This window comes from Phocoena sinus, chromosome 3 (assembly GCF_008692025.1).
Source record: "Phocoena sinus isolate mPhoSin1 chromosome 3, mPhoSin1.pri, whole genome shotgun sequence".
NCBI lineage: Eukaryota > Metazoa > Chordata > Mammalia > Artiodactyla > Phocoenidae > Phocoena > Phocoena sinus.
This window is the reverse complement of record NC_045765.1, coordinates 16,753,649-16,769,063: the sequence shown is the minus strand read 5'-3', so window position 1 is coordinate 16,769,063 and position 15,415 is coordinate 16,753,649. Positions and strand designations below refer to the sequence as shown.

At 37.0% G+C, this 15,415-nt stretch overlaps 1 pseudogene; it reads right to left on the bottom strand.

Moving 5' to 3' along the window:
- Positions 1–8,206: 8,206 nt before the first annotated feature.
- On the bottom strand, positions 8,207–15,111 carry LOC116750986 (annotated as a pseudogene).
- Positions 15,112–15,415: the final 304 nt, after the last annotated feature.

Here is a 15,415-nt window from a genome sequence, read left to right as displayed (position 1 = left end):
TGCCTGTGTTTGTTTGTTACCTTGACTACACTTGTCCCCCATTCCCAGCCTAAACTTGGGCAGACAGAAGAATATGCTTCCCTCACAAAGCCAAGAGATGTGGAGGGACACCAGTAGGCAGTGAGCCAAGGCTGCACAAGTCAGGATCCCATGAGGGGCGAGAGGTGCCCGGAAGGACCGACCTCTCTCCCAGCTCCCCATGGAGTCAGTTCTCCAGGCAACACGACTTAGCCAAAGGCTCCCAAGTCAACCTTAGTTCAAGGAGGAGACACCTCCTCCTCCCTGACTGAAATCCCTTCTCTCTTATAATTAGGGTTTCCAGAAAAAAAATACTAGGTGTTGAGGTAAATTTTAAATTCAGAAAAACAGTGAATAACTTTTGAGTATGAAAATGGAACACACTTATACTAAAAGTTATTTTTTGTTTCTCTGAAACTCACATTTAACCGAGAATCTTGAAATTTTATTTGCTACATTTGGTAACCCTACTTACAATCAGTATTCTACTTTTAAAGACAGGTGCATGCTCTCTGGCCCTCTGATATTAGCAGGTATTGGGGAGGAGGGAGGTTGAAGGACAGAAGAGGTGATTTCTTCTGCTACCCTGACCAAGTAGGAATCAGGCAATGTGTACACAGTGCCGGGGAGAGGGAACAATCAGAAATCTTATTAGTTTGTACAGGGGTTATACGTGGCTTAGGAATACACAGGATTTATCCTTGTTCTTTGCTATAATTTGTTTTGACTCCTTTTTAAAAAAATATTTATTTATTTATTTATCTTTGGCAGCATTCCGTCTTCGTTGTTGCGCGAGGGCTTTCTCTAGTTGTGGAGAGTGGGGGCTACACTTTGTTGCGGTGCACGGGCTTCTCATTGCGGTGGCTTCTCTTGTGGCGGAGCACAGGCTATAGGTGCACGGGCTCAGTAGTTGCAGCATGTGGGCTCAGTGGTTGCGGCTCTCAGGCTATAGAGCACAGGCTCAGCAGTTGTGGTGCACGGGCTTAGTTGCTCCACAGCATGTGGGATCTTCCCGGATCAGGGCTCGAACCCATGTCCCCTGCATTGGCAGGCAGACTCTTAACCACTGCGCCACTAGGGAAGCCCCTTGACTCTGTTTTTATAGTACAGTTAGTTATTTACAACGGGGAAGAGGAATTCGGAATGGGTATGTGTGAATGTGGGTGTTAGCAGTGGAGAGAAAGAGCCTTGGGTGAGCAGAAACTGGCTGAGACTAAATACCTGGCAAAGGTAACTAATAACTGGATAACCCAGCAAGGTTATTTTAGAAAACAGGCCCTGGGTTGTAGAGGAAGTGGTAAGGAAGGCCCAATCCATGCTTCCTGAAGAATGTTGATAAATGGTTAGGAGGAGCCAAATGATGTCATTACTGAGGATTTGGCCACCACTCCCTCCTCTGGGCACCGTGTGAGTCCCTGATTTGCATGCACAGAGCAGCCATGCCATGGTCATACCCAGGGGTTTATACTCCACTGTGAATTCTTAGCCCAGGAGAACACAGTACACTCCCATTTAGAGGCTGTGTAGCCAGTTCCCCCCGAACCTCATGACCCCACACTGTTGTTGCTTCATCTTTGGGGGCTCCCTCAGGGACTAACCTCAAATACACATAAAAGTTACACAGAGACAGTGTGTGAGTGCCCCATGGGGCACCGAAGCAACAAATGCCTTGGTTCAAATAAGATTCTTTTAGTTTCTTTAGGTGAACACTTAGATCACTGATTTTCCACCTTTCTTTTTTAAAACTCCATGCATTTATGGCTATAAATTTCCATCTATACAGCTGTAGCTGCACCCCACAAATTTTGATATTTCATACATTTTTTGTCATTTCATTCCAACTAGTTTCTAGCTTCCATTGTGACTTCCTCTTTTACCTAAGAGTTATTAAGCATGTTGCTTAATTTCCAAACATTAGGGGGTATTCTGGTTATGGATTGTTATAGATTTCTAGCTTATTTTATTGTGGTCAGAAAACATTTTGGGGAATATTCCAACTCTTTGAAGTTGGTTGAGGCTGGCTTCATGGCCCATGATGTGGTCAGTTTTTTTGTTTCGTTTTGTTTTTATTGCACATGTGCTTGAAAGAATATGCAACTGGTAATTGTTATTTATTTATTTATTTATTCAGGTTGCGGCACATGGGATCTTCGTTGCGGCATGCAGGCTCTTAGTTGTGGCATGCAGGCTTCTTAGTTGTGGCACTCAGACTTCTTAGTTGCGGCATGCGTGTGGGATCTAGTTCCCTGACCAGGGATCAAACCCGGGCCCCCTGCATTGGGAATGCAGAGTCTTACCCACTGGACCACCAGGAAAGTCCCACAACTGGCAATTGTTGAATACAGTATTCTATATAGGTCTGTGATGTCAAATTGGTTAATTTATTATTCAGATCTTTTGTATCTTGACTTAGTTTTCTTCTTGTTCTATTAATTTGATAGAGAGTTGTTTTAATACCTCCCACTGATTGTGGATTTTTCTATTTCTCCTTGCAGTTTTATCCATTTTTGCCCTTCTTTTTAAAAAATAAGCTATTTTACTATTTTGAAGTCTCATAATGGGAGCATACAAATTTCTAATTGTATCTCTTGTTGGTAACATTATCCTTTCATCCTTATGAATTGATCAATTTTATTTAAAAAAATTTGAAGTTTTCCCCCCGAATATTAGTATAGCTATATCAGCTTTTTTTTTTGGTTAGTGGTTGCACAATATAACTTCTTCCATTCTTTTACTTGCAAATTTCCTAGATCTTATGTGTGCTATTTGTACTTTGTAAACATATAATTTTCAATATCATCTAACACTTTAATCTTTTGATTAGACCATTTAGTCTATTACATTTAATGTCATCACTGACACCAGTGCCCTTATATCTACCTTCTTTTGTGCTATTTGTGATCTGTAATTGTTTTTTCTCTTCTTTCTTGCCTTCCTTTGGATTGGGTGCTTTTTTTTCCATTCCATCTTAGCCCTATGTTAGTTTTGAAGCTACATACTACTTTTCTCTTATTTTAATGAGTATTCAAGACATTTCAACACACACTCTTAATTTACCATAATCTATTATGCTTCTTAAAGTGACCTTCTTTCCAACAGTGCAAATCCTTAGAATAGTGGTCTCAAGCTCTATGTGATGAAAGATAAATTTTAAAATTTTTCATTTCATCATGGACTAATAAAATATAAAGGAATTAATAGAAAAGTAAAAAAGCAAAAAGATATACAAAATACAAGCTTAATTTTAAAATAATTTTGAGGTATAATTGACGTACAATAAACCACGCATACTTAGGTGTACAATTCGACAAGTTTTGAAATATATACAAATGGGAAATTATCACCACAATCAAGATAGTGAATATACCCATCACACCCAGTAGTTTCTTCCCACCCCTTTGTAATCTCCCTCCCCTTCATTCCTATCTCCAAGCAACCACTGATCTTCTTTGTGTCACTACAGATTAGTTTTCATTTTCTAGAATTTCATAAAAATAGTATTAAACAGTATTTACTCTCTCTTGCTGCTTCCAGCCAGTATAATTATTTTTTACATTCATACATGTTATTGCATATATCAGTAGTTCATCCCCTTTTATTACTTAGTAGTATTCTATTGTATGAATACATTACTGTTGGTTTATCCATTCAGCAGCTGATGGACATTTGGGTTGTTTATAACTTGTGGCTTTTACAAACAAAGATCTATGATCATTTGTGTATAGGTCTTTGTATGGTGTGTGTATTCCTTTAAGCAAAACACCTAGGAGTAGAATGGCTGGATCATATGGGAGGTGTATGTTTAACTTTTTAACCAGCAGCATATGAGACTTCCAGTTCACCTACACTGTCACCAACACTTGATACGGTCAATCTTTTAAATTTTAGCCATTCTAAAAGATATCTAGTAGATATCTCATTGTAGTTTTAATCTGCGTTTCCTTACTGAATAATGACGTTGAGCATCTTTTCATATCCTTGCTTGCCATAGGTAGATAAATCACTCGATCAACAAATAGATGTAGATTGATCAATAGATAGATAGATGATAGAGAGATATAGATTGATCAATTTTCCTTAGTGAGGTGTATGTCAAATCTTGCCAAATTTTCATTGCGTTATTTGTTTTCTTATTTAGTTTGGAGAGTTCTTTATATATTACAAATACAAGTAATTTATCAGATGCATGCTTTGCAAATTTTCTACCAGTTTGTGGCTTATCTCCTCATTCTCTTAACAATGTATTTTGAGGAGCATAAGTTTTAATAAAGTTCAACTTATCAATTTGTTCTTTCATGGACTGTACTTTTCATGTTGTGTCTAAGAAATCTTTGCCTAACCTAAGGCCACAAAGATTTTCTTATATGTTTTGTTCTATAAGTTTTATATTCTTAGATTTTATATCTATATTTTGAGTTAATTTTTGTATATGAAGTGAAATATGGATCTAAGTTCACTTTTTTGCATATGGATATCCAAATGTTGCAGCACTGTTTTTTGAAAAGATTTTCCTTTCTCCACTAAATTACCAAAGGTCATGAAAATTTCCTCTTACTTTTTTTCCCTAAAAATTGAATAGTTTTTGCTCTCACATTTAGGGCTATTCTCCATTTTGATTTAGTATTTGAATGTGGTGTGACATTAGGATCTAAACTCATCTTTTTTGCATGTGGATATCCACCTTGCTGTATCATTTGTTAAGACTACCTTTTCCCTGTAGTCCCTGTTAAAAGACTACCTTTTCCTTGGTGTATTTTCCAAAATCGGGTTTTTCTCTAAATTCTGTTTCATTGATCTATATGTCTTTCCTTACACTAGTACTACACTGTCTTGAGTATTACAGATTTTAGTAAGTTTTGAAATCAGAAAGTGTAACAACTCCTTTAACTTTGTTCTTTTTTTTACATCTTTATTGGAGTATAATTGCTTTACAATGGTGTGTTAGTTTCTGCTTTATAACAAATTGAATCAGTTATACATATTACATATGTTCCCATATCACTTCCCTCTTGCGTCTCCCTCCCTCCCACCCTCCCTATCCCACCGCTCCAGGCGGTCACAAAGCACTGAGCTGATCTCCCTGTGCTATGCGGCTGCTTCCCACTAGCTATCTACCTTATGTTCGGTAGTGTATATATGTCCATGCCTCTCTCTCGCTTTGTCACAGCTCACCCTTCCTCCTCCCCATATCCTCAAGTCCATTCTCTAGTAGGTTTGTGTCTTTATTCCTGTCTTACCCCTAGGTTCTTCATGACATTTTTTTTTTCTTAAATTCCATATATATGTGTTAGCATATGGTATTTGTCTTTCTCTTTCTGACTTACTTCACTCTGTATGACAGACTCTAGGTCTATCCACCTCATTACAAATAGCTCAGTTGTTCTTCTTTTTGAAAATTGTTTGGCTCTTCTGAGTCTTTGTATATATTTCCACATACATTTTTTTTTTTTCCCCTGCAGTACACGGGCCTCTCACGGTTGTGGCCTCTCCCGTTGCAGAGCACAGGCTCCAGATGCGCAGGCTCAGTGGCCATGGCTCACGGGCCTAGCAGCTCCGCGGCATGTGGGATCTTCCCAGACTGGGGCACGAACCCGTGTCCCCTGCATCGGCAGGCAGACTCTCAACCACTGCGCCACCAGGGAAGCCCTCCACATAAATTTTTAAATCAGCTTATCAATTTTTTCAAAAAGGCCTCCTGGAATTTGAGAGGATTACACTGAATCTATTGATCAATTTGGGAAAAATTGACATCTTGACAGTATTGTGCCCTCTAATCCATGAACACAGAATATCTATTTAGATCTTCTATAATTTCTCTCAGCAACATTTTTTGGTTTTTGATATACAAGTCTTGCACATTTTTTGTTAAATTTATTTCTAAGCATTTTATTCTCTCAATGCTATTGTAAATAGAAATGTTTTCTTAATTTTATTTTCAGATTGTTCATTACTAGTATATAGAAGTACAATAGTTTTTTGTTATTCTAATCTTGGGTTCTCCAACTTGCTAAACATATTAATTAGTTTTGTTTTTTGTTTTTGTTTTGTTTTTGGTGTGGATTCTTTTTTTTTTTTTTTTTTTTGCGGTATGCGGGCCTCTCACTGTTATGGCCTCTCCCGTTGCGGAGCACAGGCTCCAGACACCCAGGCTCAGCGGCCATGGCTCACGGGCCCAGCCGCTCCATGGCATGTGGGATCTTCCTGGACCGGGGCACGAACCCGTGTCCCCTGCATCGGCAGGGGGACTCTCAACCACTGCACCACCAGGGAAGCCCCCTGGTGTGGATTCCTTAGTATTTTCTACATACTGGATCATGCCGTCTATGAATATAGTTTTACGTCTTCTTGTTCCATCTAGACTTCCTTTTTTTCATCGTTGGACTGGCTAGAACTTCCAAACAATGCTGAATAGAAGTGGCAAGAATGGGTATCCTTGTCTTGCTCTTGATCTCACGGGAAAAGCATACAGTTTTTCACCATGAAGTATGATGCTAGCTGTGGGCTTTTTGTAGATACACTTCTTTAGATGAAGGAAGGTACCTTATAGTCCTAGTTCACTGAGAGTGTTTATCATGAGTGGTATCGGATTTTGTCAAATACTTTTTCTGCATCTATTTAGATGGTCATGTGTTTTTTGTCGTTTATCCTTTTGTCATTGTATTAACTGATTTTCAAATGTTAAATCAACCTTGCATTCCAGATCTACATCCAATTTGGTCGTGGTCTGTAATTCTTTTTCTCTATTCCTGAATTTGGTTTCTTAATATTTTTTGTTGAGGGTGATTGTACCTATATCCCATAGTTTTCTCATCATGTCTGGCTTTGGTATCAGAGAATGCTGGCCACATAGAATGCGTTGGGAAGTGTTCCCTCCTATTCTGTTTTCTAGAAGAGTTTGTGAAGAATTGATATTATTTCTTTTATTTTTATGTTTGATAGAATTCATGAGTGAAGACATCTGGCCTGAGCTTTTTCTTATACCAAGATTTTAAATTACAAATAAGTTTCTTTACGTATTATAGGTCGATTTCTTCTTGGATCAGTTTTGGTAGTTTGTGTCTTTCTAGGAATTTGTCCATTTCATCTAAATTATCTAATTTGTTGGCACACAGTTATTCATAGTATTCCCTTATAATCTTTTTGTTTGTTTTAGAGTCAGTAATGACATCCTCTTTTTTACTACTTATTTTGGAAATTTGTATTCTTTCTTTTTTTCTTGGTTAATCTAGTTCAAGCTTTTTCAATTTTGTTGGTCTTATCAAAGAACCAATATTTGGTTTCACTGATTTTTCTCTCTTGCTTTTCTATTTTTTATTTTCAGTTTTCATCTAATATATTTCCTTTTTTCTCCTTGCTTGAGATTAGTTTGCTCTTCTGGTTTCTTTTTTTTTTTAAGCCAGCATTTTTGTTTTTTAAACTTTATTTTCATAGAACATATTTTCACATCAGAAAGTCCCACAGTGGGAAAATAATAATTTATTACCAATAGTTTTATATTTGTGGACAGGTTATTTTAGGACAAATAAACACATTTGAGGATCAGGTCTTAGTTTAGAATCTGCAATATTTTGACACATCAGCAAGGGGGACCTCTTCCCTAAATGGGACTTATCTATATTTAGAACCTCTCCACACTCTTCTTCCTATGATTTAGAAATTAGTAATGTGAGATATCAGCACTTCCCAATTTTAAAGTTTCCCCAGGACATGTAACTATCAGTAGCTGGTACCAACTAAACAGAGGAGGAAGTTTTCAAAAATTAAACACTGTTTAATTTTCTGCAAAATCTTTACTTATGAATTAACAGTCTTTCCCTTATTCATCATTCTCAAGACAAATGTAGAAGCTTGATCATGTATTGATAGTAAGAAAGCTGAATTTACTCTAAGAGGTTGATAAATTAAAAGGCCAAAGCTCATATATTATGTTAAGTTATACTCTGAGTCTTGTGAGAAGCTGGGAGACAACCCCATTAACGCATTGGAACGCAGAACTCAGTCTTACAATTTCTCAGATACAAGTTCTCTCAAACCTTGTCCTCAAAGATTAACCTCTGAAAATAACCATGTGATTAGGATAAAGGTTTGTCTCACCAATGGCTTATATGTTATTTCCTCTTTATTGTCAGTGGAATGGCATGGCAGAGCAGAGGCAAAGAGGTGTACAACCAGTTCTTAAGATATTAAGTCATAAAGCCCAGGGCTTCCACAGCATGACAACAGCTTTCAGATGCCCACATCATGATAGCTGAAATAACAAGGCACAGCAAAGTTTAGAGCTGAGCATCTGAAAGGCCTGCCTTGGTAGCTTTCTGAGATATACCGCACAGACAGAGTCAGTAACAACTTGTCCAAGGCCCCAGTGACTATGTAGAACATGGGCTGAAGCCAGGAGGCCATCACAGAGCAAGGATTCAAATACACAGCTGGAAGCAGACCCAGGAACAAACACTGACAACCCTCTCACCAGTCCGGGGTAGAGATGCAGCTTTGGAACCAGGATGGCGGCTGGGTAACAAGTAAATGTGCTGTGCTCCACAACATTCTGGGGTGGGCTGGTCCTGGAGAAATGCTGAGACATGAGCAGGTATGACCACTGGGTTTGAAGGAACAGACCTCAGTCTTCTTGGGTATGATAGAGGACACTCAGCCTCCAGAGAACCACCGTCTTGCGCCCAAGGCCTCAAGGTCATCCAGTAACCTAGAAGCAGTTATCTTCTTCTGGTTTCTTAACATGAAAGCTTACATTTGTTTATGTTATTGATTTGAGACCCTTTTTGTTTTCTAATATAGCCATTCACAGTTATAAAATTTCTCTCATGAACTATGTTAGCTGAATTCCATAAATTTTGATATGTCGTGTTTCATTGCATTCAGTTCAAATATTTTAAAAGTTCACTTGTATCTTGGGTCACAAATCAAGCCTTGGTAAATTTAAGAAAACTGAAATTTTATCAAGTATCTTTTCTGACCACAACGCCATGAGACTAGATATCAATTACAGGAAAAGATCTGTAAAAAATACAAACACATGGAGGCTAAACAATACACTACTTAATAATGAAGTGATCACTGAAGAAATCAAAGAGGAAATAAAAAAATACCTAGAAACAAATGACAATGGAGACACAACGACCCAAAACCTATGGGATGCAGCAAAAGCAGTTCTAAGGGGGAAGTTTATAGCAATACAAGCCCACCTTAAGAAGCAGGAAACATCTCGAATAAACAACCTAACCTTGCACCTCAAGCAATTAGAGAAAGAAGAACAAAAAAACCCCAAAGCTAGCAGAAGGAAAGAAATCATAAAAATCAGATCAGAAATAAATGAAAAAGAAATGAAGGAAACAATAGCAAAGATCAATAAAACTAAAAGCTGGTTCTTTGAGAAGATAAACAAAATAGATAAACCACTAGCCAGACTCATCAAGAAAAAAAGGGAGAAGACTCAAATCAATAGAATTAGAAATGAAAAAGGAGAAGTAACAACTGACACTGCAGAAATAAAAAAAATCATGAGAGATTACTACAAGCAACTCTATGCCAATAAAATGGACAATCTGGAAGAAATGGACAAATTCTTAGAAATGCACAACCTGCCAAGACTGAATCAGGAAGAAATAGAAAATATGAACAGACCAATCACAAGCACTGAAATTGAAACTGTGATCAAAAACCTTCCAACAAACAAAAGCCCAGGACCAGATGGCTTCACAGGTGAATTCTATCAAACGTTTAGAGAAGAGCTAACACCTATCCTTCTCAAACTCTTCCAAAATATAGCAGAGGGAGGAACACTCCCAAATTCCTTCTACGAAGCCACCATCACCTTGATACCAAAACCAGACAAGGATGTCACAAAGAAAGAAAACTACAGGCCAATATCACTGATGAACATAGATGCAAAAATCCTCAACAAAATACTAGCAAACAGAATCCAACAGCACATTAAAAGGATCATACACCATGATCAAGTGGGGTTTATTCCAGGAATGCAAGGATTCTTCAATATACGCAAATCTATCAATGTGATAAACCATATTAACAAATTGAAGGAGAAAAACCATATGATCATCTCAATAGATGCAGAGAAAGCTTTCAACAAAATTCAACACCCATTTATGATAAAAACCCTCCAGAAAGTAGGTATAGAGGGAACTTTCCTAAACATAATAAAAGCCATATATGACAAGCCCACAGCAAACATCATCCTCAATGGTGAAAAACTGAAAGCATTTCCACTAAGATCAGGAACAAGACAAGGTTGCCCACTCTCACCACTCTTATTCAACATAGTTTTGGAAGTTTTAGCCACAGCAATCAGAGAAGAAAAGGAAATAAAAGGAATCCAAATCGGAAAAGAAGAAGTAAAGCTGTCACTGTTTGCAGATGACATGATACTATACATAGAGAATCCTAAAGATGCTACCAGAAAACTACTAGAGCTAATCAATGAATTTGGTAAAGTAGCAGGATACAAAATTAATGCACAGAAATCTCTGGCATTCCTATATACTAATGATGAAAAATCTGAAAGTGAAATCAAGAAAACACTCCCATTTACCATTGCAACAAAAAGAATAAAATATCTAGGAATAAACCTACCTAAGGATACGAAAGACCTGTATGCAGAAAATTATAAGACACTGATGAAAGAAATTAAAGATGATACAAATAGATGGAGAGATATACCATGTTCTTGGATGGGAAGAATCAACATTGTGAAAATGACTCTACTACCCAAAGCAATCTACAGATTCAATGCAATCCCTATCAAACTACCACTGGCATTTTTCACAGAACTAGAACAAAAAATTTCCCAATTTGTATGGAAACACAAAAGACCCCGAATAGCCAAAGCAATCTTTAGAACGAAAAAAGGAGCTGGAGGAATCAGGCTCCCTGACTTCAGACTATATTACAAAGCAACAGTAATCAAGACAGTATGGTACTGGCACAAAAACAGAAAGATAGATCAGTGGAACAGGATAGAAAGCCCAGAGATAAACCCACGCACATATGGACACCTTATCTTTGATAAAGGAGGCAGGAATGTACAGTGGAGAAAGGACAGCCTCTTCAATAAATGGTGCTGGGAAAACTGGACAGGTACATGTAAAAGTATGAGATTAGATCACTCCCTAACACCATACACAAAAATAAGCTCAAAATGGATTAAAGACCTAAATGTAAGGCCAGAAACTATCAAACTCTTAGAAGAAAACATAGGAAGAACACTCTATGACATAAATCACAGCAAGATCCTTTCTGACCCACCTCCTAGAGTAATGGAAATAAAAACAAAAATAAACAAATGGGACCTAATGAAACTTCAAAGCTTTTGCACAGCAAAGGAAACCATAACCAAGACCAAAAGACAACCCTCAGAATGGGAGAAAACATTTGCAAATGAAGCAACTGACAAAGGATTAATCTCCAAAATTTACAAGCAGCTCATGCAGCTCAATAACAAAAAAACAAACAACCCCATCCAAAAATGGGCAGAAGACCTAAATAGACATTTCTCCAAAGAAGATATACAGACTGCCAACAAACACATGAAAGAATGCTCAACATCATTAATCATTAGAGAAATGCAAATCAAAACTACAATGAGATATCATCTCACACCAGTCAGAATGGCCATCATCAAAAAATCTAGAAACAATAAATGCTGGAGAGGGTGTGGAGAAAAGGGGACACTCTTGCACTGCTGGTGGGAATGTGAATTGGTTCAGCCACTGTGGAGAACAGTATGGAGGTTCCTTAAAAAACTACAAATAGAATTACCATATGACCCAGCAATCCCACTACTTGGCATATACCCTGAGAAAACCAAAATTCAAAGAGAGTCATGTACCAAAATGTTCATTGCAGCTCTATTTACAATAGCCAGGACATGGAAACAACCTAAGCGCCCATCATCGGATGAATGGATAAAGAAGATGTGGCACATATACACAATGGAATATTACTCAGCCTTAAAAAGAAATGAAATTGAGCTATTTGTAATGAGATGGATAGACCTAGAATCTGTCATACAGAGTGAAGTAAGTCAGAAAGAAAAAGACAAATACCGTATGCTAACACATATATATGGAATTTAAGGGAAAAAAATGTCATGAAGAACCTAGGGGTAAGATAGGAATAAAGACGCAGACCTACTGGAGAACGGACTTAAGGATATGGGGAGGGGGAAGGGTGAGTTTTGACAGGGCGAGAGAGAGTCATGGACATATACACACTACCAAACGTAGTAAGGTAGATAGCTGGGGGGAAGCAGCCGCAAGGCACAGGGATATTAGCTCGGTGCTTTGTGACAGCCTGGAAGGGTGGGATGGGGAGAGTGGGAGGGAGGGAAACGCAAGAGTGAAGACATATGGGAACATATGTATATGTATAGCTGATTCACTTTGTTGTAAAGCAGAAACTAACACACCATTGTAAAGCAATTATACCCCAATAAAGATGTTTAAAAAAAAAAAAAAAAAAAAGTTCACTTGTGATTTCTTTGGTCCGTGGATTATTTAAAAGTGCGTTTAAAATTTTCCAAATATTTGGGTATCTCCCAATTTTTTAATTTTGTTGATTCTAATTTAATTTCACTGTGGTTAAAAAAGGAACTACTTTGTATTATTTCAATCCTTTTAAATGTATTGAGACTTTTTTTATGGCCTTGTATATGGTTTACCCATACATAGTTCATGTGTGTCTGAAAATAATGTGTTTTCTGCTATTATTGGGTAGAGTGTTCTGTTGATGTCAGGTCAAGTTGGTTGATAATGTTGTTTAAGTTTTCCAGTGGCCATGGTTCACCTCTCTGGATTCTAATCCTCTCCCTGATGTTGGCTAAGAATTTCTAAATATCCTTTTAGCTATTTGATACTTTCAAGAGTTTCGTTTTCCTTGTTCAGTCTTTTTAGTTGCTTTTAACAGAATGTTTGGCCTGAATTATCTAATCTGACAATTCTGGAATCCCATTATCAGTTTTTAAGACAGGGTTGTCTATTTTTATCTGTTGGAATTAGGCTAGGTACCATTTCTAATAACATTAGGCAAACTTTTTTTTTTTTTTTTTTTGTGATATGCGGGCCTCTCACTGTTGTGGCCTCTCCCATTGCGGAGCACAGGCTCCGGACGCACAGGCTCAGCGGCCATGGATCACGGACCTAGCCGCTCCGCGGCATGTGGGATCTTCCCGGACTGGAGCACGAACTTGTGTCCCCTGCATAGGCAGGCGGACTCTCAACCACTGTGCCACCAGGGAAAGCCTAGGCAAACTTTTAACACAAGGCTTTACCGGTAAAAGAGAAGAGAACTCAAAGCCTTTAAATTCTTACCAAAATGCCCAAATATAACAATTCTTTCTCTATTCCTAAATCAATTTAAACTAAAATTTTTATATATAAAGAATTATAATTCTATGTAGATAGTTGGCTTCCTACTATTAATGTTTTAAAAAACATTACTGGATAAAGAAAGGTCATCATATAAATATTATAAAAATGTAAAATTTCAATTAACCAGGTTAATACAGCAAAAGTTGTCATAACTTCAAGGAGAAATTGACAAAGCCCCCATCCTAAGGAGAACATTGAATATGTCTCAGTACTTAATAGATCAGTAGTGAAAAGAAAACAATAATATATAGAATATTTGAATAATACAATAAACAAGCTTGATCTAAGTAACACACATATATCTCTGTTCCCCCAACAATTGAACAACTCACATTCTTTTCAAATACTATGACATATTTATGAAAATTGATGATATATAGGGCCATTAAGGAAGAATAAGAAATTGAATAGATTTAGTAATTAATCTAACCTAACTACAGGTAATTAAATTAGAAATCAACATCTAAAAATTAATTTAAAACGCAAAAACTCACACTTCTAAATAGCTCACAGGTCGAAAATCATACTGAAAATTAGGAAATACTTATAATTGAATACCACTTACTGAAACTTGTGAAATGCAGTCAAGGAAGTGCTTGGAGGTTCTTATGGTCTTAAATACAAAAATTAGAAAAGAAAAAAGTTTGAAAATAAATTAATGAACTATGTAACAGAGTAAACCCAAAGAAAGTAGAAGGAAATAAATAACCGATATTATTTATAAGGATAGAATTTAATTAATAGAAAAGAAATTTTAAAAGATCAACAAAGCCAAAAGTTCATTTAATATTTACCGACTCTGGTAATAATGATCAAGGATTAAAGACAGGACGTACAAATCAACTACTTTAGGAATAAAAAGCAGAACTTAATATTGAAAAGGTAGAGATTAAAAGGTTTATAAATAAATAATATGAACAAATTAATGCCAAAAAATTGAAAATAATTAAATGAATAAATTCTTAGAAAAATAAAATTTGTCAACATTTACATAAGGAGAAATAGAAAACCTAGTTAGAATTATAATCATGAAAGGAATTGAACTTGCAATTCAAAATAGTCCACAAATAAAATACCAGGCTCAGACAAGCAGACAATTCTAACATCATACATATTCTTCTAGGTAATAGGAACAGAAGGAAGCATTTTTCAGTTTATTCCATGAAGTTAAGATAACTATCTTACCAAAAATAGATAAGGACCAGAAAAAAAAAAAAGCACAAGAAAATTGCATGGATGCAAAAATCCTAACCCCAGTATCACTGGACCATATCCAGTCATGGACCAAAAAGATGCTCTATAAGACTAAGTTAGGTTTATTCCCAGAAATTAAGGGTGATTTAACTTTAAACCTATTGATTTCCAAGCAAGATGGTGAACTAGCATGAGTTTCCAGCTTCCTCCCCACTGTAACTCTAGAGTAGCTACAAAACTGACATGGGATTATTGATCTGATGAATGAACATAGATACTATGAGAATGCCTGAGAAGGCTGTTTTGAAGTGGTACAAGTGTGCCTGTGGCAGAGGGTTAGTTTGTTTTCTGTCTTGTTGGGTTTTTTTTTTGTTTTTTCAAAACTTTGGGGTGTGGAGCAGGCAGTCCCCTCAGTGAGAAGATAGTGTTAGGCGAGAGTTTATAACTTTTACCTCTTTCTTCCCATACCTTGCTTTGGACTGATCATTTTCTGCTGCATTCACCCAGAAATTATTAGCAATAGCTCAGGCTAGATGATGTCAGTTGTGACAGGTCAGGATAGCATTTAAACCCAATGAAAATGAGAAACTGGTGGAAAGAGGTGCAGATTGGTCAGCTCCACTCCCTTCTAACCCTGAGGCAGCTGGACTGAAAGCTAAGAAGAGAGACTTCTGGTCTCAGCTCTGACATGTGAAGAGTTTGGAAGCCATCACTCCCATTCTCACAACCTCATAAAAGCTAAACAGACTGAAAATCAATGACTGTTCTTAGATCCATCAGAGAATTGAGGTCATTTTGTCACC